We start from the raw sequence: 6382 nt of genomic DNA, 5'->3' as shown, positions 1-6382 counted from the left end.
TAAATTCAGACACACAGGCATGTATAATTTACAGAGATATCCCTCAGTTCATGTTGTTTGTATCCTTAGATAACTTTAAATACAGGTGCTACAAGTCGTACTGGGGCGATTGATATGATCAGTCAGTTGGGATTCAACTGGAGCAGCTCCATGAAGAGATGGTGGGGCTGTAGAGAGGAAGGATTTGATTTGTTTTCTCTTTCTCTCACTCTCTCTCTTTCTCCTTCTCTTTCTCCTTCTCTCTCTCTCTCTCTCTCTCTCTCTCTTTTTGCAGCTGTGCTTCCCCACCTCCAGGGCTCTGAGTGTGGGATAAGATTGACAGAGTGCTTGATAGTCTTTCTAATCAACTTCACACCAAATCAGGGAGGCAGCTGCTTGACAGATGTGCTCTTGAGGAGGGGGGGTAGGGGTGGTAGTTGTCAAGGAGATAACGGACTTGTCAGCAAAAGCCGTCTGCAAAGATGGCTTTCACAAAAACCCCAGTGGTTGGAAAGAAGTTGCTAAAGTGCCCGGGAAAATCACAGAGTAGAGATTATATTATTCATTATCTGACCTTACCCACTAGTTTGTAAGGGGTTTTGTCTGCCAACTCTATTGTGATCATTCAATCAGTGGTATTTATTGAGCACTTACTATGTGCAGAGCACTGTACTAAGTGCTTGGAAGAGTACAATGTAACAGGGTTGCCTTGTAGACTGTACAATAGACTAAAACTCTCCACAGTCTAAGCTCATTGTGGGTAGGGAATGTGTCTGTTTATTGTTGTATTGCATTCTCCCAAGCACTTAGTACACTCTGAACAAAGTAAGTGTTCAATAAGTACAACTGATTGATTGACCTTCCACCAAGTGACATGACTGGCTTGAATAGGGAAAGATGGAGGGGGAGGGAAAGAGAAAGTCCAGGCTTAAAGCAGCAGAGTTGTAACAGCTTCCAGTCAGGATTTTCTCTTTTCTACCACTCAGTTACCTAAGGGTTACTGCTAAAGCCTTTCCACCAGACCAGTGTGTCCCTTGCCTTTCATAAGGGGTCATGTGTTCTTACATATCCCTACCACAGATTGTTTTCTCTTCAACAATCTCCCCTCCCCTCCGATCCAAGTTAGGCCACTAATGCTCTGCTCCTTTCTTTCTCCCATCTGGCAATGGGATTCGGTTGGAGAGGAGGCATCTTGCTAAATTGGGGAAGCAGCGTGGCTCAGTGGAAAGAGCCTGGGCTTCGGAGTCAGAGGTCATGAGTTCAACTCCCAGCTCTGCCACTTATCAGCTGTGTGACCATGGGCGAGTCACTTCACTTCTCTGTGCCTCAGTTACCTCATCTGTAAAATGGGGATTAAGATTGTGAGCCTCACGTGGGACAACCTGATTACCCTGTATCTCCCCCAGCGCTTAGAACAGTGCTCGGCACATAGTAAGCACTTAACAAATACAAACATTATTATTATTATTATTATTATTATTAAATTTTCACTGCCTAGGCCCCAAAGTCCAAAACAAAAGTAAATCAGTGGATTTTGGAGAGTTTTTTTTTCCAGATTTTGAACTTGGGGCTCTGAACTTTACCAGAAATACAGTTTCTGGAAATGGCTGATCTCTCCCTTAATAAGTCATTTGGTGCCCAGATTGCACCTCCTGGGAGTCTCGTGGTCTTTCTTTTCTCTGCTTCTTACTTTGTTTTGCTCACTAGACACATGACCAAAAAGTGCTGGGGAATGGGTGGTTAGGTGTAGGGTTTAATTCACATGTTGGCCCAGTGATTTTTTTTCCAAATGACCTGCATAATGAAATACCTTTGAAAAGGCCAGAAATGATTGATATTTTGCAGTCACCTTGAGCAGCAGTCAACCGAGTGTTAATGTGATTTAAGGGTGATGGCAGTGTCCTGCAACCCCATTCAGAGCAGAGGAGGTTCCTCAAGAGAACTACAGTCATGTACTATCATCTCCTCATGCTCAAATGAAGGTGTGTTTGTTAACCCAGGCAGGACTCTATTAGTGCCTTGAGCTTTGGGGTCAACTACTCACACGCATACACGTCGCTGCCTTGCAGCACCACCATATCCAACAAGCTCACCCACAACCATTGGGTCAAGGCGGTGAGGGTCTGAGGAGAAGAGAAATTAATCAGGGACGGCCTCCTGGAGGAGGTGGGATTTCAGAAGGGCTTTGACGTTGGGGAGAGTTGTGGTCTGGCAGATTTGATTCATTCATTTCATTCATTCAATAGTATTTATTGAGCACTTACTATGTGCAGAGCACTGTACTAAGCGCTTGGAATGTACAAATCGGTAACAATATAGCCCAATAGAAATAGCATGGGCCTAGGAGTCAGAGGAACTGACTTGTAACCCAGCTCTGCCACTTACCTGCTCTGTGACCTTGGGCAAGTCATTTGACTTATCTGTGCCTCATTTTCCTCATCTGTAAAAGGTGAATTCAGTACTTATTTTACCTCCCTCTTAGGCTGTGAGTCCTACGTTGGGCAGGGACTACGCCTGACCTGATGATCTCGTACCTACACTAGTGCTTAGTACAATGCTTGGCACATGATAAGAACTTGACAAATACCCCAGGTTTTTTAGTAGTATCATTCCTCCCAGCTGGGGATGCTTTTCTTTCAGCTTCCCCTCCGCTCTGACACAGAGAAAGGGTAGCATGCAGTCCTTCCTTCTTGGACCTGAATCTCTGGTAAGCTGCTTGTTCATCAGAGATTTTACTTTCTCAGTTTGACACAGGCAGTTGGGATGCTCTTTTCCTGAACAGCAACATTGGTTTATAACTCTCTCACACCAGTGACCTGGAGAGAGCTCAAAGGGCCCACCTGTTCCCCCTCTGAGACAATGAAATGAAAACCACTTATTCTCTGGTTGCCAAAATTGGTGAAAGGATAAAAGCAGCCCTTTGCTCCCACCTGCATCTTTCAAACTCCAGAAGATCAGACTCTGTAGCGTGCCACTGACACTAAGAGTTATTGTTCAAATTGGTCTAATGTGCTAGGTAGACTGTAATTAGAAATTCAGACAGCCCTGTCTTTGGTACCCTCTCATCACAGGTACCCAGGGAGACTTTGTTCCTTCAGGGGAAGCACTGGCAAGCGATTTGAGAGAACAATGAACCTGTCCAGCCTTGTCAACAGCCTCATAATTAGTTCTAAATTCGATGAAATTGGCCTTGTACAACAGGCAACACACTGTTGAGCTCATTCTCTGGTCCAAAAATCCAGGACCACATCAGTTCTGCACTTGATATCTGGAAACTCCTTTGGAATCGGTACCCTGTCCCACAGGAAGACTACCAGGGAAACTGAGGGGCTACTGGAATTGATTTTCTCTGGCAAGAGTGCTACCTGAACCGGTGAACTACTTCTTTTGACACGCAAAAAAACTCTGTAGTCGAGGTTCCCTTCCCAAGAGGAGAAGGCTGAAAAATATGGAAATGTCATGGGTAGAAAAAGTGGCCGCTCAGGAAAAGAGGTGGAGGAGAAGGAGAAGCAACATGGAGTAGTGGATAGAGCATAGACCTGGGAGTCAGAAGGTCATGGCTTCTAATCCCGGCTGCACCACATGCAGCCCCTTATGTGACCTTGGATAAGTCACTTCACTTCTCTGTGTCTGTTACCTCATCTGTAAAATGGGGATTGAGACTTCGAGCTCCACATGGGATAGAGATTGTGCCAGTTCTTCCACCTTCATTTCCCTGCCCATAAGGAGCATACAATCTACAGTATTGGCACATAGAAAGGGCTTAACAAATATCACTATTATTATTTTTATTCTTGCTGGCAAGGTCTTCCCAGCTTTCTCCAGGTCAAAACAGACTGCCACATGGACTCTGAGAAGAGTGGGGGAACCAGTGGTTACAATTCTCAAACAAACAAGCTCATAGCCTAATAAAGTAGAAGACTGATGACATCTGCAGAAGCAATTACTGGACAAATTGGCAGTAAGGGAGGAGGCAGAGTTTCATAATTTATGAAAAACAGGCTGAATTATCTGGTGTCCTGATGAAGATAAATATAGAATTTGGGCAAAAGGGTGAGGAGGGGAAGAAGAGTATATATTCCACTTTTATTCTACAAAGCTATCAAAATTAGATGTTTTCTCTGGAGGAAAACAAACTGGGAAATGAAGGTGGAAGAGTTGTGGAAATTAAAGAAATCACTAGAGAACAGGGTTTGACTCATTGCAGTGTTTTTGTATGTAAATTGTGTATCCTCCTACCAGATGGCTGTGGGGTGGCAACAAGAGGCCATTTCCCCAGTATTTTGGGGCAACAAAACAAATGTAATCAAGGGACCCAGCTAAAGCGTTTCCCGGCAATAGAGTAGGAGGGTTATGGATGGAGGAGGTGGAATGGTTTTATAAACCAATCCAGGATTCAACTTGTATAATTAGAGGAGGAGGAGGAACAACTCCCCTGAACAGAAAGAGAATAAGGAAGTGAAAACAAGAAGTGTAGGAGAAGAATGTGGAGAAAGCAGTGAGAAGTTTAGAAAGAAAACAGCAAGGAATGAAGCAACACAGCCCCATGAGTCAGGAAACCTGGGGTTTTAAGTCTCAGCTCTGCCCAGTCATCTGAGTGACCTGGGCATTTAGGATGAGGACAAAATTTGTTCCCCTAGAAATGGCAGCAATGTGGTGACCTCAGAAATAACTGACTACTATACTTGGGAAAGCACTGATTTGGTAGTAGGTTTATTATGCAGTAGTACAGAAAGCCTGTTTTAGTACTGGGGATTTAGAATCAGTCAGTGGTATTTATCAAGTGCTTACCATGGTGCAGAGAGCACAGTACTAAGCACTTGGGAAAATACAGCATCACAGAGTTGGTAGACGTGATCCCTGCCCACAAAGACTTAGAGTCCATAGTGGGAGATAGTAAAGTAGATTGAGGTAGGTGAAATAGTAGAATATATAGACCTACTTGGTATAAACACAGTTCCTGGAAAACAAGTTAGTTTCATTAATTGAGTCCTGAATGTTCTGATATTTGCAGTATTGTAAGAGCAAAGTTCAAGATTGGTAATGGGGGTGGAAGGAGGGGGAAGAGGAGAGAAACACACGTTTTCCCATTTTATCCTTTGAGATCCCCTGTTAGTTGAATAGGAGTACTGCTTTGAATCAGTGACTACTAAATTATAGTCACTGGTGAAATTTAATGTTGCAATTTGTCTAAAGAAAATGGAAGCTAGCTGCTTATTTGAAGAGGCATGGCCTTGATTGTACTTTATAGCAGAAGCGAATGGAAAGTGTTTAGGCTCGATTTGTTCCCCAACAGCTGCTGTTGCTGAAGAAGCCAACAGTAAAATGCACGATGAGTTGGGACACATGGTTGATTGTGCCAAATACACAGGCAGGCGACGAGGAGACAAGTTAGCAGAATTGGAAAAACTGTTGAAGCCACAAAATGTGTTTACCAAAGTGCATTTGCTGGCTCATTAAAAAGCCAGTTTGGTAATTACTCAAGAAGTCACAGGTCCTTCAAAATCATTTTCCAGAAAGGCCTATAAAAATCACTGATGAAAGCTGGGAACAGTGCGAGCCTCGATAAGACAGCAGGTGTTTTTTTTTCCATTATAAGTCTTCCAGAAAATGGCCACCGATAATATCCGATTTGGTGGCAACACATGCCTTCTGTGACATCTGATAGGTGAAAACATGAACCACTTTTTTTCAGCAGCAGCTGGCAGAGGCTCGGTGAGTGGGATGGAGCACAGGTACCACTTGTCGGTATCATAGATAAGCTGCTAATGCAGTGGCAGATTTAGATTCGGTGCTTCTGTTATGACTGCAAATCCTCTCTGTGGTGAGATGAATCACAACAGCCCCAGCTACTGTGTCCTTATGGATCAAGCGTGCAAGAGAGACTTTCTCCATGATGACCCTTAGAGATAGCAGCTAAATCTTCCAATGGGACAACTCCATTGGCCAGACAGGACCAAGCAACGAGACAGTTTTGAGCTAGTTAACTGTTGGAGTGAGGGGACTATACCTTTTGGAGCCAGAAGCAGCGTGGCCTAGAGGATAGAGCACAGGGATGAAAGTCAAAAGGACCTGGGTTCTAATCCTGGCTCCACCACTTTTTTTAATGGTATTTTTAAAAAATGGCATTTGTTAAGTGCTTACTGTGTACTAGGCACTGTTCTGAGTGCTTGGGGTAGATGCAAGGAATGAAGTTGGACACAGTCCCTGTCCTGCATGGGGCTCCCAATCAATCCCCATTTTCCAGATGAGATAACTGAGGCCCAGAGAAGTGAAGTGACTTGTCTAAGGTCACACAGCAGACAAGTGGCAGAGCCGGGATTAAGCCCCAGTCCATCTGACTCTCACACCTGTGCTCTGTCTCCTGGGCCACCGCTTCACTACACTTGTCTGCTGTGCAAAT

Source organism: Ornithorhynchus anatinus, chromosome 13 (assembly GCF_004115215.2).
Source record: "Ornithorhynchus anatinus isolate Pmale09 chromosome 13, mOrnAna1.pri.v4, whole genome shotgun sequence".
NCBI classification, from domain to species: Eukaryota; Metazoa; Chordata; class Mammalia; order Monotremata; family Ornithorhynchidae; genus Ornithorhynchus; species Ornithorhynchus anatinus.
Note: the sequence above shows the minus strand (reverse complement) of the source record.